The 25,582-nt window shown below is 41.0% G+C and overlaps 1 long non-coding RNA gene across 2 annotated transcripts in view; it reads right to left on the reverse strand.

Moving 5' to 3' along the window:
• LOC132396344 (uncharacterized) overlaps positions 1 to 25,045 on the reverse strand; it is a 35,593-nt gene extending 10,548 nt beyond the window's left edge. Inside the window, exons 1-3 of one of the 2 annotated variants that reach the window (XR_009512957.1) lie at positions 24,821 to 25,045; positions 11,210 to 11,356; positions 10,295 to 10,413 (exon numbers count right to left, since the gene is read on the reverse strand). This is a non-coding gene — a long non-coding RNA (uncharacterized LOC132396344). Of the gene's footprint in view, positions 1 to 10,294; positions 10,414 to 11,209; positions 11,357 to 24,820 lie in introns of those variants that run through there. The other variant, XR_009512958.1, reaches the window with a different exon arrangement.
• Positions 25,046 to 25,582: the final 537 nt, after the last annotated feature.

The following is a 25,582-nucleotide window of genomic DNA, read 5'->3' on the forward strand; positions in this document are numbered from 1 at the left end:
AAATGTGTCTAAGGGCTGCCAGTACCACTTCCTACTGTCCCAGAATCAACTCCTACAACCACCAGAGAGATGGCCATAGAATCCGGAATTGTTTTACAGCCACATCTCTCACCTTTCCTTTGTCAGGAAAGGTGTCATCTCACAAGAATAAGAAATCCTCCACAGCAATTATATCTTTAAGCCTGAATGGGACAACTTAAAATACCTGGCTTGTGGATGTCTGTATAGTAATTGCAATATTAAATGTGTATATATAAATTAAGATGCATTCTATATTGAGTTGGAATTTCTAGCTAATCAGGTAGGGGTATTGTGTATTTAATACTTCAGTAATATTTGAGTAAACATTCTTTGTTGTTTACCTAATATATCTAAAAATATGTGAATGGCATACATTATCATGCCACTACGTTATATATGTGCACCTCACTTAAAGGAAAAACAAAATGTACACATTCTCCCAGGCTCCCAATTACCTTGATGTTTTAGAGTTTCAAAACATAGCAAGGACCCTGCTGGGAGATTGGGAAGCTGAACAAGTAGGTGTAATAAATGAATTAAATCAATGATTTTGATATGAAGAAAAGAATGTGCAAAACAGAGATCTGTGCTACTTTTTGTTTTGCTTAGTTTTAATTCAACTGCATACTGTTAATCATTGAGCACTTTGTGTAGAGCAGGAATGGGGAGCCAATAAAGTTAAACCAAATTATGTTTTATTTATAAAAATGATTTGGGCAATTGTTTGGATGATTCAGTTGCTGGACCAGTTTGAAAAGGTCAGGGTGCCAGGACCAGAGTCAAGGGACCAGCGGGTTCTGCCTGGTTCTGCTCATTGTTCCACTATGTTTATTCAGCTCTGAAAATAACTGAGGTGGTGGCCTTCTTCAGCTGTAGTGATGCCTGGCTTTGTGCCTTCATAAACATTTCAGTTCTGAATGCTATTTGCTTACTTCTATTGTTTTTCACAATTTTTTTCTCTTGGCACATTGGTGCATGTGCCAATTCTAATTCAAGTATTTGTTTCAATACTTGTTAAATTTCGTCCGGATTCCTCTTCCTTAGATCTCATTCATGGCTCTTACCCCTCAATCTAAAATATGCTGACTGATTTTATCTACTGTACATCGGAGAATTATTTTGTACTACCAACCCCATCTATCACTCTCATAATTTTATATACCTCTACCAGGATTCCCTCAGACTTCGCCAGTCCAAGGAAAATAAAAACAGTTTATCCAGACTCTATCAAGAGAAAATCTGCAGATGTTGGAAATCCAAGCACCAGTCCTTACAGGTGAGGTGACATTTCAGCTGTGAGACTGTTGGTGCTTCCCATGCGGCCTCCTGTATATCAGTGAGACCCAACATAGATTGGGAGACTGTTTTGCAGAGCACTTACACTCCATCCGCCAGAAAAAGTGGGATCTCCTGGCGGCCACCCATTTTAATTCCACTTCCATTCCCATTCCACATGTCAGTCTATGGCAGGGGTAGGCAACCTTTACCACTGAAAGAGCCATTTGGACCTGTTCCCCACAGAAAAGAAAACACTGGGAGCCACAAAACCCGTTTGACATTTAAAATGAAATAACACTGTATACAATGTTTTTTTGCCTTTATGCTATGTATAAACAAACTATAATGTGTTGCATTTATGAAATCGATGAACTCCTGCAGAGAAAACAAAATTACATTTCTGCATGCAACAAAAAAATTTTGAACTCTGAAAAAAAAGACGTTGGGTTGAAGGTTACTTTTAAGTAAAATATTCAATGTCTATTTGAGTCCTTCTTGTATTTATGAAAAACACTGAACTTAAATTGTCCGCCAGCAGCAAACCAAAAATAACGTCAGCCAGCTGTCAACCTGAAAAATAAAACGACTATTTCACTGAACAATGAAAACATATGAATATACATAAAATAATAGGCAATTAAAATATTTATCATACTTGGTTAATGGGATTTCTGCTCCTGGACCTCAGCGCACAGCGTCTGCACATCAGGGCTGTATGACGTCACCTTCATCTTTACACAGGATCGCAAGCTGTCATCTGTGAGGCGTGTGCGATGTTTGTTTTTAATAAAGTTCATGTTGGAGAACACCTGCTCACATACATATGTGGATCCAAAGATTGACAGGACTCCAAGCGCATACTTCTTAATGTTTACATAAGTGTCGAGGATAGCATTCCATGTTTCAAACACAAGTTTGTCCGGTTTGGGGAGGTTTTCAATATCACTCCATTTGTGATTCTGAGCAAGAACGGCCTTCTGACGGGCAACATCTTCAACGTCTGCTGTCAAGCGTCTAAACTTGGACACCCATATGTCTTTGTCGGCTATGTCGGCCAGTTCCATCTCAAGATCAGGTTGACTCACACCTGCCAATGCAGTCGTATTCAGTAGGGATGGATCGATGCTTAGGGGAGTGACCGGGAAGGATAATGCTTTTTTTACCTCTCTGAACTAAGAGAAGCATTTCCTAAACGATGTTTGCATTGCGATGATTGCAGAATGTAAATACTCCGAATTTATCATGTCGTGAGCTTGTTTGAACTCTCTCAAATTGGGGAAGTGAGACAATGTGCCTTTCTGCAAATCTCTGGCAAGCACTGTCAACTTGCGCTCGAATGCCAAAACGTCCTCCAACATGTGCAGGGCTGTGCGTCCTTTCCCCTGAAGAGCTGTGGTCAGCGTGTTCAGGTGCGCTGTCATGTCTACCATGAAGTGTAGCTTTTACAGGCACTCTGGCTGTTCCAGCTCAGGAAAGGTGAGACCTTTGCTGCCCAGGAAAGTTTTCACTTCTTCCAGACACGCGACAAAGCATTTCAGCACCTCCCCTCTGGACAGCCACCAGACTTTGTTGTGCAGCAGGAGATCAGAATATGTGCTTTCCAGCTCATCCAGTAACAAACGGAATTGACAGTGATTTAAACGTTTTGCCGTTATTTTATTGACAATCTGAATGACAACATCCATTACTTCTGTGCATTCCAGAGGAAATGTTTGAGTGCACAGTGCCTCTTGGTGCAAGATGCAGTGAAAAGTCAGCAGCTTTCTGTCCAGCGACTTCTGCAGTAAAGCCACAAATCCCTTGTGCACTCCTGTCATACTTGGTGCCCCATCAGTAGCTACTGACACCAGGTGTGTGGTCTTTATTACTTTGGCTCTTAAACAATTCAAGACAGCCTCACAGATGTCCTCCACCCGTGTTTGGCCTTTTAGAGGTATCAACTCCATCATTTCTTCCTGTGGCCCGGCAGAGTTTACATACTGGCAGAACAGCGCTATTTGTTCAATATCACCTTTCTTTTTAGACTTGTCACAGGCAATCGAGTAGGCCACAGCTGAATTGATGTCTTTAATTTACTGTCTTGTGATGTCTTCTGCCATTTTTATGGTTCTGTCTTTGACAGTCTTTGCAGAGAGGGGCATATCCCTGATTTTCTGTACAATTTCACTCTTGTTTTTAAAGTCCATGAATAGATGTTCTGAAATCTTAATGAAAGATTCTTTTATATATTCACCATCTGTAAACTGCTTCCCGTGCCTGACTACTTCCTGAGCGGCAACAAAACTAGCAGATGTCGTTGATTTTCCAGACACTTCTTGAAATGATTTTTGTCAGATCAACCTTCCGCATCAGTTCCAAAACAGCTTTTTTTCTCCCATCTCCAGACGGATATTTTTGAGCAAATGCTTCGTGTTTATTCTGGAAATGTCTTGCGACTTTTGTCTTTTTGTTGTTTGCTAGTTGCTCATTGCATATTAAGCATACCGGTAAACCAGTCTCGTCAACAGTGAAAGCAAATGAGTCTGCCCACGAATCATTAAACGTTCTGTTTTCTTCAGTCACATTTCTTATTTTAGAATTCTCCATAGTTAGCCTACCTTGGATCAAAAAAATTAAAGAAATCGCGCACTGGCGGGTGTCAGGCATTGGCAGTGGTGATGTATATTAATAGCGACAAAAAACACGTTTTATTTAGATTGTACAAGATCACCATAATCTTCAAATTTAGAATTACATTTCAAAAACTAACAAATTAACATAAAATACATTTCAATTAAATACTCATCATTTATTTTCCAAAGCCACAGGGAGCCACAGCACAGAGATGAAAGATACGCATGCGGCTCCAGAGCCGCGGGTTGCCGACCCCTGGTCTATGGTCTCTTCGACTGCTGCAATGAGGCCACACTCAGGTTGGAGGAGCAACACCTTATATTCTATCTGGGTAGCCTCCAACCTGTTGCCATAAATATCAATTTCTTGAACTTCTGGTAGTACCCCCCCACCCATCTTCACCATTCCCCATTCCTATTTCCCTCTCTCACTTTATCTCCTTACTTGTCTATCACTTCCCTCTGCTGCTCCTCCCCCTTCCCTTTCTTCCATAGCCTTCTGTCCTCTCCTATGAGATTCCCCCTTCTCCAGACCCTTATCATTTTCACCAATTGACTTCTCAGCTCTTCACCCTCCTCCCAGTTTCACTCATCATCCACAATCTTGAATTTCTTCCTCCTCTCTCCCCACCTTCTTACCTTGACTTGTCATCGTTTTTCTCCAGTCCCGATGAAGGGTCTCGTCCCAAAACATCGACTGTTTACCCTTTTTCATAGATGCAGCCTTTTGTGGTCTGCCGAGTTCCTCTAGCACTTTGTGTGCATTGCTATTCTGTCCCTCTTCATAACTAAAGCACTCCATCGAAGCCAAGATGGATTTTCACTCAGTAAGGGAATGAAGAGTGATGGGAAGGGAATGGGAAAGAGGACAGCAAAAATAGATCAGTCACAGAGGGCAAAGTAGAATTGAGGGGTCTTACACCAAGAAGCAATGCAAAGAGAGCAGTTAGTGTTATGCCATAATTGTTAAACTTGGATCAGCTAATATTGTATGCATTATACCTCCCCCAGCTTTCCTTGACTTATTACTCTTATCATTTCCATCTGTCTATTACCCTTCCTCACTTATCCTTTACCAGCACTTGCTCCACACCTTCCCTTTTTACATTCACTATCTTCCCACTGCTTTTCAGTTCAGATGAAAGGTCTCAGTCTGTCCATTTCCCTTGACAGATGCTGCCTGAATTATTGAATTCCTCCGGCATTCCTCCAGCATGTTGTTCCATTTTCCAGCAGCTGATGTCTCCTGTGTGTCTATTGCAGAGAATGCCATGCATTCTGAAAAATGATTTGTATGGTCATTGACTGTTTTGTACGGTAGAACAATTGCTTAACCTCTAAAGTCCTGATAATGGATCTCAGCCTGAAACATCCAGTGTTTATTCCTCTCCATAGATGCTGCCTGACCTGTTGAGTTCCACTAGCATTTTGTGTGTGTTTGCTCTGGATATCCAGCATCTGCAGAATCTCCTGTGATTACACTTTTTTATACACAGCTGAAAGTGAGTTTCAGTTGAAAAATATTTTGGCATTCAACATCATTTCTTCACCTAGGGTATTTTTTCTCTCTGTGTTTATTAACTACAGGAAGGATCATAGCAACGTTTAAATAATGTAAGTGGTAATTCACAGACAATTTAAAACAGATGACATTAGCACCAGAACTAAACAAAGTGCCATTACAGCTACACAACTGAATTTGTAATGGATTACCCTAGAGGATCAATGGAAAAGAAAGGTTCAAAATAGACGGAGAATGCCAATTAATTCAGCATATAAGTGCCTACTGATGCTTCCTTAGCTGGGGAGAATGATTAACAACAAAAGATCAAATGGATTAATGGCAATATTATGTCAAAGTGGAGCCGTGAAGTCAATCCAAATTCTTACTAAATTCAAGAAGAAAAGACACTATAAAAGAATCAGGCTGATTAGCAAATGCAACAGGCCTTATAAGAAAGCTCCGACATATCATTAAAATTCATTTGAGAGAAAGTGCTGCATGATAATGTATGGTAAGAAGACTCACTTAATTTTAATTAGTTTCTATTCTTTTTTGAACCAGTAACCTACAGTACACAAACATGATAAATATCCTAATGTGTATGAGAAATGCCAAGCATTACCCCATTTTTTCTCTCTAATAAGAATAGGCTTTTCAATTTATAGATCTGATAAAAGGAGATTCCACTTAACATCAGTTCTGAAGCAGTTATGGATTACTCCCACCTTGTTTCCCAAGTCTGGATGCATGTTAAATATAAACTGCCTTAATGGTAGGTGCACCTTGAGCCAAGAGAGAGAAAAGGTATTATTTTGTGTTATAGTCTCTCCCTTTCTCTCTACCTTTAATTAATCAGTCTAAAAGCAAAGGCTTAGGACATGAATGATTCATAGAACATAGAACATAGCACTGGACAGGCCATTCAGCCCATGATGTCATGGAAAACTACAGCACAGCAGCAAATCCTTTGGTACATCTCGTCTGTGCCTGACTATTTAAATGGCCTAATCCCATTGGCATGCACCTGAACCACAGCCCATCCTACTTCTCCCATCCAGGAACCTATTCAAACTTCTATTAAATGTTAAAATCTAAATTGTATCAACAACTTGCAATGGCAGCTCATCGCCGACTCTCACCACCCTGAGTGAAGAAGTTTCCCCTCACATTCCTGTTAAACATTTCACATTTAACTCATGAATCTACTTGCAGTCTCAGTGCAAAAAGCCTGCTTGCATTTACCCTATCTATACCCCTCATAATCTCCCCTCAATCTTCTATATTCTACCGAATAAAGTTCTAGACTATTCAATCTTTCTTTATAACTCAGGTCCTGGAAACACCCTTGTTAAATTTTCTCTGTACACTTTCAGTCTTATTTACAACTTTCCTCTAGGTTGGTGACCAAAACTGCACAAAACCTCACCAATGTCTTATAGAACTTCAACACAATATCCCAACTCCTGTACTCAGTACTTCGATCTTTGAAGGCCAATGTGCTGAAAGCTTTCTTTATGATCCTATCTACCTGTGACATCACTTCCAATGAATTCTGGACATATTCCCAAGATGCCTCTGTTCTACAGCACTCCTCAGAGCCTTTCCACTCACTGTGTAAAACCTGCCCTGATTGGTCCTCCTGAAGTGCAACACCTCACACTTGTCTGCATTAAATCCCATTTGCATTTTTTTCAGCTAATTTTTCCAGCTGATGCAGATCCCGCTACAAGCTTTGATAGTCTTCCTCACTGTTCTCCGCACACCCAGTCTTGGTGTTATCTGCATATTTGCTGATCCAGTTAACCACATTATCATCCAGATCGTTGAGATAGATGACAAACAATAACAGACCCAGCACCGATCCCTGCAGCACTTCACTAGTCACAGGCCTCCAATCCTGTGCTGATCCTGATGCCAACTTATACAAAATGCTCTCTTCCTGTGTGTCATCCACATCCCACTATTCCCTTCACATGCATGTGTTTATCTAAAAGTCTCTTAAACACCCCCACACTGCCTGCTTCCACGGGCAGACTGCAAAGCAGTTTAGAGCAACCTGACAGTGAAATCTCTTTCAGGCACCCACACCTCTCTGCATGTCTCCTCAGGTTGCTTATAAAGTTCCCCTCTCTAAACTTAAAATCATGTCCTCTGAAGTTTGACACTTCCACCCTGGGGAAAAGATTCTCACTGTCCAACTTATCTCTGCCTCTCATAATTAAAAAAAAACTTCCATCAGGTGTCCACTCAGCCTTTGACACTCTAGGGAGAACAACCCAAGCTTGTCCAAACTTTTCTTGTAGCTCATACTATCTAATCAAGGCAAAATCTTGACAAACCATTTTCACGCTACCTCCAATATTTCTCACCCTTCTTATATTTCACTCCATTCCAACTGTGATCTGACTAAAGTTTTATAGAGCCGCAGCACAACTTCCTTGCTCTTATATTCAGCAGCCCAATTAACAAAGGCATGTCCTATGCCTTCTTTATCACTGTTTTCACTTGCATAATTACTTTTAATGAACTATGGACCTGATACACCAAGATCCTTCTGTACCTCAATGCTGTTACAGGTCTAACATTCCTTCCATTTGACCTCCCAGAGTGCAGCATCTCACACTTGCCGAGATTAATCACGTCTGCCACTTCTCTGCCTATTCCAGTACCTGATTGGTAACCTGGTGATTTGGCAGGACCTTGGTGATATAGCAGAGCACTTACCTTAGGAAGAGACGCTCAATTGCAATCAAAATGTTTGGACAGTAGGTACAGGTGATGACCTTTACCTCCTCCCACTTTCTTTGTGGAAGAAAGTCTTACACCAAGATACATCATCTGAGACAGAAGGAATATTCGAGGGCCCCATCAATATTATGGAGAAGAGTACGACAATGAGTAAGTGCCAAATGAGGCCCACCTCATCCTTCACCCTCTAAATATACAAAGCTACGGGGCCAATCCCAATTATCCATTCCTTCCCCTACAGCTCAGGGGAAACAGAATGTAAAGAAAGGGAAAGCTATGTTAATGTAATAAAAAACTGCACAGGAGAATACCAACAACAATTCTATTCAAAATGTTCTATCTGACAAATAGGATACTGGCATACCTACTCTTGTTTTTCCATACACCAAAATTCAGAGTTTTGGCAAAATCCGTCCCTGCTGTTTTGATGCAGCAATAGTCATTACAACAAATACTGCAGTGATTGATTCATAAAAGAATAAATCTTGCATATATCTGGCCAATGGTTTCAGGTCACACTCACTTCTTGAAGGTGACAGACAGTGGCTATGTAACTAATATTAAAAAAATCTCAGCTCCATCGTACAAAAGTTAATTTTCTAGATGTGATAATTACCAATCAGGGATGTGGCTTAATCCCTGTACTTAGACAAAAAGTTGCTCAAGTAGGACATTCAAACACTCTAAAATTATCTCTAGGCTTATTGAATTATGCTAGAGCTTTCATACCTGAATATGCTCAATTCCTAGAAGCATTATGCAACAGATGTAAACTGTAAAAGTACAAAGCTTTTTGTTTTTCTCCCAGAAGATATGAGGCACTAGAGAAATTGCAGTTCAGTAAGCAACAAAGCTCCTGACATGAGACCTAACAAAATCTCTTGTTCTGCAAATTTGTGTTTCTCCAAAAAGTGCATTGCCATCTGTTATAATGAGAAAGAAGAAACACAAGCCCAGATATGTTGTGCCTCATATAAATTCACTCCAGCAAACAGAAATTTACTGCCTTAGAACAACGTCTTACTGTGGTATTCCAAACACTTATTGGATTAAGACCACTGTAAGGCGACAAACCAGTTATTACACAAACAGAGTTTGTGGTTTTGAAAAATAATGGTAAATTACTAACAAATGAACATAGCGCTGCCATAATTAGATAAGGAAAATGGCAAACACTTACACAAAATGCTACCTTAAAGTGGGAATATATTCCCGAGAGCAATGACTTACAATCCTTACCTGTCATGAAAGATGTGGAACCATCTTCTCTATGACCCAATATAGCACAACATCCTTTAGAGCACTATTCCCAAATATGGTACTGTGATGGATCAGCAATGGAAATCCAGAAATATGGATCCACTCAATTATAATCCCTGCTCTTGATTATAAAACAAAGTCTTTTATCAGAAGCTGCATTTGAACCACTTTAGTACCAAGTGTATCCTTTAAGGAATCACACAGCTCAATTTGTAGAGGCTAAAGCACCAGAATTATGTCTAAACAAGTGAATACAACAGAACCAGTCTTGATATGTACTGACTTGAATTATAATAGGAATACAGTAGAAAGAGATCTACCTATCTGGTCAGCTACCAAAAGAACAGACAGATGTAAACTATATCCACATTTGTCCATATGGAAGAATATTTATGAGTTATCACTGGCTAGACCATTAGAACAAGTATTGCACATCCCAGCACATGCTACAGGTGACTTGCACACCTATGGTAATAGATTAACCGATGAACAATCAAAACAAGTTGATGGGTGGACCTTACTATGGTAAGGGAGGCCAGAGTTCAATGGTTCAATGGTTCTATTTAATATCAGAGAATGTATTCAACATACAACTTGAAATTCTTACTCTCTGCAGACATGCACAAAACAGAAAAACCCCAAAGAATGAATGACAGAAGAAAATTAGAACCCCAAAGACCCCCCCCCCATGCACAAGCAGCAGCAAATCATCAACCCTCCCCTTCCCCTTCCCTCCTTGTTTCAGCAGAGAGCATCTGCACTCCCCCCCACCCCCCACACCGCACACCATGCAAGCTTCGTCAAAGCCCTCAAAGAGATCATGATCTAGAGTCCATCAAAATCCCAAACTGTGTGAACTCCTGCAGGCTGTCTGGAGACATCAAACATGTTTGGCCACTCGGCGAGCTCTGAGTACGCGAACCCACCACTGTGAAGAACAGCAGTTTGAATGTAGATGTAGATCACAGACTCCAGCAGGACCAGAGCCACCTTGAGAAGGAAAGAAGAGAACTTAGGGAGAAGAGTTTAAACTCTTTTGCAGATGAAGTCGAAGAAGTCTCTATCTGGTGCCATCTTTAGCTCCTCCTTATGGTAGTAACTAAGTAATAAATGAAAAATAACTCAGATCATATTATAGGAATTGTTCTAACTACTACTAAACTCAATTCTAAAGAAGTCCAACATGATACAGATAAAAAAAACTGTTGGTAAAGGGAAGTTTTGGGTATGCTGCCCTAAAAAAGTGTAAGAAGCAAATACATCCTTCCCCAGAAGCGGGAAGCACTAATTTGAGAAGCCTACCAAGGTTTTGGACACAATCATTGGGGTGGACAAGACACTCATGCAAAATTATCTATGCTGTACTGGTGGCCTTACGAGTTGACTGACTGGAAGCAATTCATTGCAAATTTTAAAGTATGTCTGATCCATAATAAAGGAACAGTGCCAAGACCATCTCCAATAAGACAAACAAAACTAACCGCACCAATGCAGGTGTGGTAAATTGATTATGTAAGGCCATTCCAACATTCCCAAGGCAACCCACCACTACTTTAAATTGAGTTGGCTTTTTTTTTGCACTTTTTCCTTAACGATTAGAATTATTGCTTTTACCATGCTCTTTTTTTGTTAAGACATTGAAGACTGCAAGTATGGAAGATTTACCCCTGTTTTTTGTATTATGGTTCCACTCCTAAGACTCTGTTAACTCTTATACCTGACCTGTGCTGTTATAGGTTATCTCTCATCTGAGTGATTACTTTGTTGTTCTCTACCTCATACTCACCTCTTCGCCTCTTCTTCTGCTTCATCCTTAACCCTGGAAGTGTGAAGAACAGGGGCTGTGCTCCTCTCCTTTCCCAAAACCTGATCACTAATGCAATGTACAGGTATACATGTTTCTGGCCTCATCTTGAGGGGGTTTGTGATGTGCCTGTTCAGAATAAATACAATCCCACAGAAAGATGAGTTGATAAACATTTTTTTCACTTATCTGTTTGGAGGTTGCAAATTTAGTTTTTAACTTAAGTTAAATTTATAGAATATGGTTCTTAAGATTTTATATAATGTGCTTTGTTTATTGTTAATGATGGTGTTATACTATTATGGTTTAAACCTTTTATTTTAAGACCATCTCTCTTACTATATTATGTCTGTTTGTTATACTTAACATAAAAGACTTATCAGAAGGAGAAAGATGCCTACCCCTGAGGAATGCTATATTGTATTCCTGATAAACTTTTTACCTATTCTGTTGTGATTTCTTTGGATACAGACATGTAATCCTAAAGCCTCCAAGAGCTCTTCAAAGCACTAGGTAAAGCTATTTGACTGTGTTTCAATTACTATTTGGATACAAGAATGTATTGCACATGTGGTACTCTTACATGTGGTGTCAAAGTGGCTGTTGTGATACATCTAGTGTGGTAGTGTAGTGGGTAGAGCTTGTCACTCTCACTTTCAGCGTCCTCCACTAGTGAGCAGTCTTGTGAAAAGGTGAGTTAGATGTGTAATTCTCTCCCTGCCAGTATGTAGCCTCTCCAACAGCAAGCCTCATGTAGTGCCTCCTCACCAGTGACACTCAGAAACTGAACTTCTTTCAGACTCAGGTTGAACTATAGAGGATGGAGAGGAGGTCTGGACCCCGCACACGTAACACACAGATCAACCTGCATGTGGATATGCACTGGTGCTCGTGAACCAGATGTCCACCTATGGGCCTTGTGGGCAACCTTGGGAGGGATGACGGCTATGTGAGTAAACCCAGACAGCAAATCCGGAGTGGAGTCCCTAAGGCGGCTAGATATCATTGACCATCCTTCCAGCAGCTCCTGCAGTCAGGCTGGTGCCAAGCCTTTTGCATCATAAGCTTTCCGTTGGACTACACTGGCGAATCTGAGAGGAGGAGCTTAACAACTGGGTATCTCAGGATCACCATACCTTTCACCCAGGCTTGTGACGATGATAATCATCACCCACTTTACTTCGAGACAGATGGATACCAACCAACCAACTCCTACAATGCAACAAATAGGGCCACAAGGCATACCAAAACAGCTATTCATGTTATACTTAATGTTACTGCAACAAGCTGTGTATTTGGTTGATAAACTCCTGTGGTCAGACAGAACAGACTGAGTAGCCTCGCTCATTTAGTTTTCTAGGAAAATATAGAAGTTGGGAAGAAGTGTGAATTCTTCTCATTTAGGTGCAATCCTTTACAAGGTAAAGGGGGAAGACCTGGACAATTATTTAGAAACTCCAGAATCACAAAAATGAGAAGAGACTTATGCAAGTGTTTTGGTAGTACCAGAATTGTTGTTCACCCCTGAAGAAGTGGGATATAACCAATCCCTATGTGCTTACATTCTTTTCTGTGAACTTAGATTTAGAGACAGAATCCTCAACAGAAGAACTGTACTCTTCCTTATTTTTGTAAACACTTCACCTTATACTGCATTTACATGATCATATTGTGAAGTCGTGTAGCTAATGGATATAATTTTCTATAATTAAAATGTGAGATTAGAAATCCTGAGGCAAAAGAAGGTAGCAATACATGATCAGTAATTTCCTTATGAGACTTGTATTCTGGAAACCTGAGTAAAGTTTTACACCACATAGAAAGCAATGTGAACACTAATGTGAATGAGATTAACTCATTCAATATATTGAGAGACATTGTCAGCTGACCAGATGAGCTAACAGTGATGGTGACAGTGATTTGAACTTGCATTAAGGAACTGGCAAGAACTGTTTATGGAGAAGAAGACTTTAAGGATGGACAAATATAGACTTAATAATATGGACCTTGATGTGTTGTTGTCAAGTCTTGATGGAAGAATATGATGGTGACACTCTTTTGAGGTTTAGGAAATTTGTGCAGCTGAGATTGAGAAAATGAATACTCTAAAGAGAAAATAACAGAAAAGCCTACATTGGGAAATACTCAGTGAGTTCCTTGAGAATCAGATCAAAGAGATTAGAAAAGAGCCTTTGTGGCACCAGTAACCTACTGGAACTAATGGAGAAATGATAGTCTGTTCCCAAGAGGAGACTTGGCTGGAGTCTTGATCTCGAAGCTGATCACGGGAGGAAGAGGCTGGGTTAGAAATCTTCACTTAGTGAGAAGGGCCTATTATGGATATTCACTGTCCTGCGACAGGTGGCCACACAGCAGCAGCCACTTGAAAGATTAAAAACAGACGTAAGTAAACTTCCAACTAACAGTTTGTTCAGTTGAAAATGGAAGCCTGTATTTAGTTCATAAAATGTAAATGGAAAACAGTAATCAGTTTGAACTTATATGAAGCACTGCTCTGGAACAGCATTGCAACCATGCTTTGTACAAAGCAGAGATTTTCACTACACCTGCTTTATTATTGCTCAAGAGTAAAAGTATATGTCAACAGGTTGCTTAATTTGGGTTGTTTGAAACAGACAAGTTCTTAAGTTGCTTAGTTCAAGGAAGCTTGTAAAACAGATGGATAATATCATTTAGCATATCAATAACTGATGTGTTTATAGTTGGAAGTTTTAAGTGCTCAAGGAAGTTAGCTTCTACAGCATTTACAGTCTTAGTTGAAATCTATATCTCCACAGAGCTTTTAGACTGTGTTAAAAGGGTATCTGAGGAAAGGTAGTATAGTGTGGTCACCCGAATGGGAGAAAAAGGGTATAAATGTAGAGGACAGTTCATGCTTATTAGGATCAAGAATGAATGCAGAAGAAACTTGAATCCATTCTAGTGAACTAGAATCCATTCCTGACGAAGGGTCTCGGCCCGAAATGTCAACAGCGCTTCTCCCTATTGATGTTGCCTAGTCTGCTGTGTTCCACCAGCATTTTGTGTGTGTTGTTGTTTGAATCCATTCCTCTGTTTTTTGTTTCCGTGATGGATGATTTGTTTGCATGCATCCTGGTATGATTTTTTAATCTATTTGAATTGTACCTGTGCTTTAGAGATCCTTTAGCCTTTGTGTTTTATGTTTAAGAAAAGCTTTATGTTTAGGAAATGATTTGTGTTTTAGGAAATAGTTTGTGTTTTAGAATTTTTTAGTAATTTGGAAATGTTGAAGATCGAGATCCTCGGAGTTTTAAATGGGTTTTAAGAATATTATGTGGATTTAAATGTGTATCACTGTAAATAAATGAACTGTGTTTTAAATGACTTTGCTAGCTGGAGGTATTCTCTGCTTGGCAGGAAGGGTGGAACAATAGTGAGTATTGGCAACTAAAACTCGCCACAGAGAATAACTACCCAGTCTCTGAAGATTGGGTAGTTACAATGTTATCTCCTTTTAGTGAGGGTACTCCTGGCTATTTATATCCAATAAGATCTTTTTCTGAGTTTAGAACTTTGCAGTCAGCAAACCGAACACCATCACAAGTCAACTTTGAACTTTCTTATCAATATTTGTCTATCTATTAATGTCTTCATGCATAAAGTTTCAATTATATAATTGAAGCCTTCAATAAGTAATATTACAGCAGTGATAACCTCAAAATAATTGATTGGAAATGACTATCAGACTTTCCAGGTGCATAGAAAGCAGAGATACAGAAAATCATTTTTTACTAGCGGGATTATGTTTTTACAGATGTACATGCACAATGATCAACAACATAATGCTCATCAATCTAAAGCATTTGATTCAGAAACAATGGCAGTTGGGAATTTTAAAGTTAAGTTAAAGTTTAAAAAAAATCTAACTCAGTTATGTTATCTTTGAAACTGCTGCACTGTTGTAAGATCCATCCAATTTGCTTATGACTTTCAGAGAAGAAAATACATTATACTTACTTACCCAGCCTTCATGCATCTCCAGACTCACCAATGAGGTTGTCTCTTCATTTCTGAGTAAATTACGCAAAGACGATATATGCCACCATTGGCAGAAATGTCCACATCTACTTCCAAGTACACCTTTTCCTACTAATCTTGGAACTCATTTGCACTTCACTTCCAAACATTACATGGACATAACTTCACTCAACATCACTTGCCCCATCTTTGAGATGTTCCCATAGACTATGGACTCACTTTCAAGGACTTTTCATCTCATGTTCTTGATATTTATTGTTTATTTATTTATTATCATTATTTCTTTCTTTTTGTATTTGCACAGTTTGTTGTCTTTTGCACACTGGTTTTACACGCAAGTTGGTGTGGTCTTTCATTGATTCTATTATGGTTATTTTTCAATTATAGATTTATTATGTCAAAAGAAAATGATTCTTAGGGTTGTATATAGTGACATATATACACTTTGATAATAAATATACTTTGAAATTGAACAATCATGCAAATACCAATTGTGGTGAACTACATATACCTGTCTAGACACGCCCCCTGCTGACTGCTCCTGTGGCTCCTCCCATTGACCCCTGTATAAAGGCGATTGAGGCCTGAGCCCAGCCCTCAGTCTCCAGGATGTAGTATGGTGGTCAACTACTGCTTGTTCTTTCTTCCAGTCAATAAAAGCTGATATCTCGCCTTTACGTCTCAGAGTGAGTTATTGATGGTGCATCACCAATATTCTTTATCATGTCTTCAACCTCATCTTTTCTACCCTGTTGCTTATTCATCCTTCTGGTATACTCTTTATCTCACTTCTCTAAAGACAGAGAACACAAACACAAAGCAGACAGTTTGCAATCCTTCTGTGCTGCAGTCGTTTGTCGACCAGATTTCCGTTGCAAGCAGCAAGATCCGGTTATCCTTTCCTCTGTGCTCACCGAGCCACAAGAATTAAGCAATATTCTTGATCAAAAAATTCCTGAAATAGTTTTTAAACTTTGTTAGGATTTCCTTCCTCTCTACTACCCCCTAACCATCTCTGGTCCTATAATAACATTTCTTAGGTAATTCAATTCCACCTCCTTCATTATCCTAATTTAAAGTGATAAATACATGTTCTCAGGGCACACACAATGATACATATGCAGGCATTTTAATGAACAAGTCTTCAAATTGAAACAGTGTTTCTTTCACAGATGCTGCTTGATGTGTGAGTATTTTCTGTTTTATTTTTGAACTAGTTTAGATATTTCACTGCAGAAGTCATTATTTTCTTGTCCAGAAGCATTTTTACCTTTTTTGCTTAATTACTGTCTTCCATTTGTTGACAAGTTGGTTATTTCTATTTACCAATTTGATTTCACTATAGATATTCAAGAAGGAGTTGAAAATTTCCCTTTGGGATTAGAGACAGCAGGAATATAGGGAGAAAACTGGAATAGATCTTGAATTTGGAAGAACGAGAAAAATACTCCAGGCTAGATGAGCCAAATGACCTACTCCTGTACATACTGTAGGTTTCAAACTATACTTTCATTGTTCTTTGACAAGAACATTCCTTCCATCACCTGTTACACTACTATTAAGAATATCTGCCAATCCATCCCTCAACCACATTTTGGGAAATCTGACTATCTGGCTGCCCTCCTTCTACCTGCATATAGGTAGACACTAAACAGCAAGGCACCCAAAGTAAAGACAACGAAGAGGAGGTCATGTGAAGCAGAGGAGTGACAATGGGACTGCTTCAAGTCAATGGACTCATCAGAGGACTTGAACAAACATTGTAAGTGTGTATCCACAAAATCATTTAGAGTTTTACCCAATCAGAAGACCTGGATGAACCAAGAGATTCAAAATCTGCTGAGGGCTAGATTGGTGGCATTTAGAACAAGAGTTACAGAAAAGCACAAGATTTCAATCAAATTCTGATTCATTCATTTATCACACATACATTGAAATATACAGTAAATGTGTTGTTTATGTTAGCAAGCAACACAACCTGAGGATGTGGCAGGGGCAGCACACTGTCATGCCAACATTGCATGTCCATAAGCTCATTCAGAAAAACACAAGTAACGACAACAGCAACAGCAAAACAAGCCCTTTCCCATTCCCAAACAATACCGCCCAGTCCATCACATGCTATGCCTTCCCCACATGGAGCAGGGCCACATAGAAGCACCATCCATCATCAAAGACCCCCACCATCCAGGCCATGCACTCCTTCGTGGTACTAAAATGTTCAGAAAAAGATTATACCCTCCAACCATCAAGGTCCTGAAACAGTGAGTGCCACGGTAGCAGTTGGTGCGATGCGATTTCAGCTTGGGGCCTCGGAGTTCAGAGTTCAATCCCAGCATACTCTTTAAGGAGTCGATACATGTCCTTCCTGAAGAATGCATGGGATTTCTCCAAGTGCTTCAGTTTCCTCCCACTATCCAAAGGCATAGCAGGTAAGTTAAATGGTCATTGTAAATTGTCCCATGATTAGGTGAGTGCTAAACTGGAGGTTTACTCAGGTTGCCGAGGCAGCATGGCTTGAAGGCTCAGAAGGGCCTATTCTGCACTGCATTTCTAAATAAATAAATAACACTGATTACTATTACTCTGAACAGATTCTGCAGCCTACACACTCAGACTTTACAACTCATGTTCCCAGTATTATTTTTTTATTTACACAGTTAGTGTTCTTTCGCACATTGTTTTGTCGCTCTTTGAAGATTTATGTATACTTACTGCCTGCTTCATCTACTAACACTGAAGGCAGCAATGAAGGTCCTCCAACTGCCTGTCCTTGGCCATTCAGATGTAGAAGGATTCTTCATTGCTGTTTCCTTAACAATTTTGTTTTACCATTCCGACAGCCCGATCAGCGGCAATAGCAGGCCACAGTGACCAGGTTTCTCGTAGGTCGGTTACACTTGTTTAAAGAGAGAGTTTAGCGGGCATTCAGGCTCATTTCAATGGCCCACTCAGCAGCAGGAGCAGGCCACAGTGACCAGGTTTCTCGCAGGTCGGTTACACTTGTTTAAAGAGAGAGTTTAGCGGGCATTCAGGCTGATTTCAATGGCCCACTCAGCAGCAGGAGCAGGCCACAGTGACCAGGTTTCTCGTAGGTCGGTTACACTTGTTTAAAGAGAGAGTTTAGCGGGCATTCAGGCTGATTTCAATGGCCCACTCAGCAGCAGGAGCAGGCCACAGTGACCAGGTTTCTCGTAGGTCGGTTACACTTGTTTAAAGAGAGAGTTTAGCGGGCATTCAGGCTCATTTCAATGGCCCACTCAGCAGCAGGAGCAGGCCACAGTGACCAGGTTTCTCGTAGGTCGATTACACTTGTTTAAAGAGAGAGTTTAGCGGGCATTCAGGCTCATTTCAATGGCCCACTCAGCAGCAGGAGCAGGCCACAGTGACCAGGTTTCTCGTAGGTCGGTTACACTTGTTTAAAGAGAGAGTTTAGCGGGCATTCAGGCTGATTTCAATGGCCCACTCAGCAGCAGGAGCAGGCCACAGTGACCAGGTTTCTCGTAGGTCGGTTACACTTGTTTAAAGAGAGAGTTTAGCGGGCATTCAGGCTCATTTCAATGGCCCACTCAGCAGCAGGAGCAGGCCACAGTGACCAGGTTTCTCGTAGGTCAGTTACACTTGTTTAAAGAGAGAGTTTAGCGGGCATTCAGGCTGATTTCAATGGCCCACTCAGCAGCAGGAGCAGGCCACAGTGACCAGGTTTCTCGTAGGTCGGTTACACTTGTTTAAAGAGAGAGTTTAGCGGGCATTCAGGCTGATTTCAATGGCCCACTCAGCAGCAATAGCAGGCCACAGTGACCAGGTTTCTCGTAGGTCGGTTACACTTGTTTAAAGAGAGAGTTTAGCGGGCATTCAGGCTGATTTCAATGGCCCACTCAGCAGCAGGAGCAGGCCACAGTGACCAGGTTTCTCGCAGGTCGGTTACACTTGTTTAAAGAGAGAGTTTAGCGGGCATTCAGGCTCATTTCAATGGCCCACTCAGCAGCAGGAGCAGGCCACAGTGACCAGGTTTCTCGCAGGCCAGCGATGCTTGTTTAAAAGTATAGGAAGGACAAGCTGGGCGACCATAGTCAGGACAGCCACTGTTGGGAGTAGGCCACTGGTGAGAATAGGAGCATCAGGCTTTGACTCAAAGGAGGTTTTGGCTCAAAAGAGATATTATTTCTGAGTTAGCTTCTATAAGTTTCCCTTTTTTTTCCCTCTGACTGTACCTATTGTAGTAAATGACTGTTGTGTGTTCTTCATGCCAGATGTTAGAGTCCTGGGAGATCCAGAGTCTCCCAGGGAACTACATCTGCATGGAGTGCATCCGGCTGCCAATCCTTGGATGCTGTGCTAGAGATCTAAAGCAGCAGCTGGATGACCTTTGGCTTGGGCGGGAGAGTGAGTAGACCATCAATCAGAGTTACGGGAAAATAGTAACCCTGAAGCTGCAGGAGGCAAGTAACTTGGTGACTGTTGGGGGAAATGGAAATGTGAATAGACAGTTAATGCAGAGAACCCCTGAACCCTTTCCCCTCAAAAATAAATATACTGTTGCGGGGGATGACCTCCCAGGGGTATGCCATGGAGATCAGGATAATGGCGCAGAGCATAGATCCATGGTCCCAAAGGGAAGGGGGGAGAAGAGGTAAGCAGTAGTGATAGGGGACGCAATAGTGAGGGGAACAGACAAGAGTTGCTGAGGACGTGAACGAAACACACGAATGGTATGTTATCTCCCTGGTGTCCGGGTCAGGGAGGTCTCAGATCATGTCCACAATATTTTGGAGAGGGAGGGAGAGCAGCCAGATGTCTTGGTACATATTGGTACCAATGATGTATGGAGGATGAACAAAAAGGTCCTGAAAAGTGAATTTAGAGAACTTGGTAGAAAGCTAAGAAGTAGCACCTCCCAGATAGCAATTTCTGGATTACTACCTATGCCATGCACCAGTGAGGATAGAAACAGGATAACTTGGCAGATAAATGCATGGTGGAGAAGCTGATGCAGAGGGCATGGCTTCATGTTATTGGATCATTCGGTTCTCTTCTGAACCCAAGGGGAACTAATATTCCTGCAGGCATGTTTGTTAGAGCTGTTGGGGAATGTTTAAACTAACTTGGCAGGGGTTGGGAACCAGAATGAAGGGATAGGTGGTGATAAAAAAGCAAAGATAGTGTGCAGTCAGACTGTCAAGAAGGGTAGGCAGATGACAGGACAAAATTGCAACCATCAGGGTGAGTATTAGTGCAATCAACATATACAATCAAGCTGGAGGAACTCAGCAGGTTGGGCAGCATCCATGGAAATGAGCAGTCAACGTTTCAGGCTGAGACCCTTCATCAGGACTGAAGAAGGAGGGGGCAGGGGCCCCATAAGGAAGGTGGGGGGAGGGTGGGAAGGAGAAGGCTGGTAAGTGCCAGGTGAAAAACCTATCAAAGGAAAGATCAAGGTGTGGGGGAAGGGAAGCAGAGAGGGGATAGTCAGGAAAGGTGAAGAAGGAATGTAAGGGGAAAGCACTATGGGTGGTAGAAGAAGGCGGAATCATGAGAGAGGTGATAGGCTGCCGGAAGAGGAAGCAGAGTGAAAGTGGGATGGTGGAAAGGAGAGGGAGGGAATTACCGGAAGCTGGTGAATTTGATGTTCATACCAAGGGGCTGGAGACTACCCAGAGAATATATCAGGTATTGCTCCTGCAACCTGAGTTTGGCCTCACCATTGCAATAGAGGAGGCCGTGTATGGACATATCCAAATGGGAATGTGAAGCAGAGTTGAAGTGGGTGGCAACTGGAAAATCCTGTCTGTTGTCGTGGACAGAGCGGAGGTGCTCAACGAAGCGGTCCCCCAATCTGCGTCGCATCTCACCGATGTAGAGGAGGCCACAGCAGGAGCACCGGATGCAGTAGATTACCCCACCAGACTCAGAAGTGAAGTGTTGCCTCACCTGGAAGGACTGTTTGGGGCCCTGAACGGTGGTAAGAGGGTTGTAGGGACAGGTGTAGCACTTAATAGTATGAGTGCATTAGGGATACAGAATCAAAAAGGGTAGCAAATACAGTACTCAGTTTTATATCTCAATGCATGGACTATAAGAAATTAGGTGGATGATCTTGTGCCACTCTAACAGATGTTAGGTATGATGTTGTGGACATCACTGAATTGTGGCTGAAGGACGGTTGTAGTTGGGAGCTAAATGTTCAAGGTTACACATTGCATCGGAAGGATAGGAAAGTAGGCAGTAGGAGTGACATTGCTCTGGTCCTAAATAATGGCATCAAATCAGTAGAAAGATGTGACATAGGATCAGAAGATGTGAATCCTTGTGGTTTGAGTAAAGAAATTGCAAGGGTAAAAGGACCCTAATGGAAGTTGTATACACGTCTCCCAACAGTAGCTGGGATGTGGTCCACAAATTACACAGGAAATAAAAAAGGCATGTCAAAAGTCAGTGTTATAATAGTCATGGGAGATTTCAACATGCAGGTCGATTGGGAAAATCAGGTTCGATATGCTCAAGAGAGTCAGTTTGTTGAAAGCTTATGAGATGGCCTTTTAGAGCAGTTTATTGTTGAGTCTACTAGGGATCAGCTATACTAGACTGGGTGTTATCTAATGAACTGGAGGTAATCAGGGAGCTTAGGGTAATAGAAGCCTTAGGAACCAGTGATTACAATATGATTGAGTTGAAATTTGATAGGAGAAAGTAAAGTCTGACATGGTAGTATTTCAGTGGAGTAAAGGAAGTTATAGTGATTTGAGAGAGGAGATGGCCAAAGTAAATTGGAATGAGATGCTGGCAGGGATGACCGCAGAGCAGCAATAATGTGAGTTTCTGAGCAAAAGGAGGAAGGTACAGGATAGATGTATTCCAGAAGTGAAGAAATAACTTAAATAGCAAAATAATACAACTGTGGCTGATGAGGTAAGTCAAAGCTAATGTAAAAGCAAACAAGAGGGCATACAACAAAGGAAGCATTAGTGGGAAGACACAGGATTGGGAAGCTTTTAAAATTCTACAGAGAGCACTGAAAGAATCATCAGGAGGTAAAAGGTGAACTATGAAAGCAAGCTGGCAAACAATATCACCATGGATAGTAAAAGCTTTCTCAAGAAAGTAAAAAAATAAAAGAGAGATGAGAGTGATAATAGGACCACTAAAAAACGAGGCCAGTGAAAAAATACCGGGAATAAGGAGATGGCAGATGAACTAAATGAGTATTTTGCATCAGTCTTCACTGTGGAAGACACTAGCAGGGTGCCCAGTGTTGAAGGGTGTGACGGAAGACAAGTGAGCACAGTTACCTTTACAAGGGAGAAGGTGCTCAAAATGCTAAAAGATCTATGGGTCCATAGGTCACCATGACCAGATTGACTGCATCATAGGGTTCTGAATGAAGTAGCAGTAGAGATTGATGAGGCATTAATAATCTTTCAAGATCATTGTACTCTGTCATTCCACTCTTTAAGAAAGGAAGAAGACAGCAGAATAGAAGTCATAGACCAGTTAGCCTGTTATCAGTGTTTGGGAAGATGTTAGAGTCAATTGTTAAGGATGAGATTATGGAGTACTTGAAGACACAGAACAAGATAGGACAAAGTCAGCACTTTTTCCTTAAGGGAAAAACTTGCCTAACAAACTGGTTAGAATTCTTTGAGGAGATTGGAATTAGGACAGATAAAGGGGATGTTGTGTGTGTTGTATATTTGGACTTCCAGAAGGCTTTTGACAAGGTGTCACACATGAGCCTGCTTTATAAGTTAAGAGCCCATCGTATTACAGAAAAGTTACTGGCATGGTTAGAGCATTGCCTGATTAGAAAGAGGCAAAGAGTGGGAATAAAAGGATCCATTTTTGGTTGGCTGCCAGTGACTAGTGGTGTTCCACAGGGGTCGGTGTTGAAACTGCTTCTTTTTATGCTGTATATCAATGATTTATTGATGGAATAGGTGGCTTTGTTGCCAAGTTTGCAGATGATTTGAAGATTGATGCAGGGGCAGGTAGTGTTGAGGAAACAGGTAGGCTGTAGAAGGATTTAGACAGATTAGGGAATGGACAAGAGAGTAGCAAGTGAAATAAAATGTTGGAAATTGCATGGTTATGCATTTTGGTAGTAGAAATAAATGTGCAAACTATTTTCTAAATTGGGGAGAAAATCCAAAAATGGGAGATGCAAAGGGATTTAGGAGTCCTTGTGCAGAACACACCACTTGCAGGTAGAGTCAGCAGTGAGGAGGGAAAATGCAATGTTGGCATTCATCTCAAGAGGTCCACAATGAAAAAACAGGGATGTGATGCTAAGGTTTTATAAGGCACGGTTGAGGCCTTACCTTGAGTATAGTGAAAAGTTTTGGGCTCCTTATCTCAGAATAGTTGTGTTGGCATTGGAAAGGGCTCAGAGGAGGTTCACAAGGATGATCTCAGGGATGAAAAGGTTATCATACGAGGAACGTTTGATAGCTCTGAGTTTGTACTCACCGGAATTTAGAAGGGCAAAGGGGTATCTCATTGATATTTTTTGTATGTTGAAAGGCCTGGACAGAGTGGATAGGAAAGGATGTTTCCCATGGTAGGGGAGCCAAGGACAAGAGGGCACATCATCAGGATAGAGGGTTAAAACAGATATTTTTTAAAACAGAGATGCAGAAAATTTTCTTTAGACAGAGGGTAGTGAATTTGTGGAATTTGTTACCAGAGGCAGCTGTGGAGACCAGGTTGCTGGGTATACTTAAGGCAGAAATTGATAGGTTCTTGATTGGACATGGCATCAAAGGATAGGGGGACAAGGCTGGGGAGAGGGGCTGAGGAGGGGAGAATAGGATCAGTTATGATTGAATGGTGGAACAGACTCGATGGGCCACATGGCCTAATTCTGCTCCTGTGTATTATGGCCTTATTCAGGGTTGTTAGCCCTGAGTTGAACCCCCAAACCTGAAGGACCAGGGTTTATGTATAGATTTTCATAAATTCTATTAGATACCTTTTTCCCTGTAAATGCCTTCAAGAAAATCAATCTCAGTATAGTACCTGGCATCATACATACTTAGATAATAAAAGTGCTTTGAACTTCAACTTTGTAATTCGTTTAATGTTCTGCTGTGTCACTTTAAGCCAATCCACAGAGTGATGACAAGAGAGCTTTGCAGTAGGAACAATGTGCAGATGCAAAACTCTCAAAATATCATAGACTTGTGCATTCATCTTTAAAAAAAATGACCTTTAAAAGATTAATTATGAATGTGCTATTTGCTATGAAGACAGAACCGCATGATATCGAACATGCCTGACATAATGACCGCAAGATCTTTTCAATCTGTCCAGTTAATCTTCTAACACGGTTAAAAATACAAAGGTCAAAAGAAAGTTCAGAGCAGATACGTCACACTTGGAAATAGGAATCTGATATAAGAAGTGCAGACAAGTAAACAGAAGGTGCTTGTATTTGACATTGTTTCAGTTTAATATTGGCTTGCAGTGTTTTTTACATGTTTTTCCACTCACCATGCGTAGCTGGCTAAGATTTCATGCAGTCACTGTTGCTATATTTTTTTCTGCTGTTTCACATGTGCTGGAAACAATTTTACCTACCTCCAGTTTCAAGACTCAGCTTTTCCTCTTCCCACCTGCTTCATGGCTTCTTAGGCTCACACTAATTGGTGACTACTGGCTGCTGGCTGATAAAACAAGAGAAACTTAAATGCTTTGTTAATCACTCTTTTTGTGGTAAACAATCATCGCAGGCAATAGTCTGGAACTTCCCTTTGAACTTGAAAACAATTTGATGTGGTAGAGCCAAGGCAAGGTGAGGCAGCTGACAGCAAGGGAGACACAAATTTCAATTGATTTAAGCACCAGGCCAATTTGGAAAGGTCGGGCACTGCTGGTGGACTCCAGACCCCAGAGCGTATCAAAGTGACAAAACCTGATGTTTTCACGATGATTTAAATGCCAGGCTGAATTGGAAATGTCGGGTACATGTTGAATTAAGGTGGCGGCGTCCAGGGCCCAGAGTATATCAAAATGATTGAACCCAATGTTTGGATGTCAATGTAGGCGCTGGGCCAGATTGAAAAGTTCGGGATGTTGGTACCTGAGCCGAGGGATGGCCATTTCAGCTCGCTATTCCACGATGTTTACTTGGCTCTGCACTGAACTAAGGGTCTGTGTGGACTTCAGTTCAGAATACTACTTCTTTGTGGTTATTGTTTCCAATGTCTGTTTTTTCTCTTGTTTTTCCCCGCACTTTGGGGTGTTTGACAGTCTTTTTTTATGAGTTCCTTTGGGTTTCTTTGTTTCATGGCTGCCTGTTAGAAGATGAATATTAAGGTTGTATAATGTATACATACTTTG

The sequence above is a fragment of the Hypanus sabinus genome, chromosome 7 (genome assembly GCF_030144855.1).
Source record: "Hypanus sabinus isolate sHypSab1 chromosome 7, sHypSab1.hap1, whole genome shotgun sequence".
Lineage (NCBI taxonomy): Eukaryota > Metazoa > Chordata > Chondrichthyes > Myliobatiformes > Dasyatidae > Hypanus > Hypanus sabinus.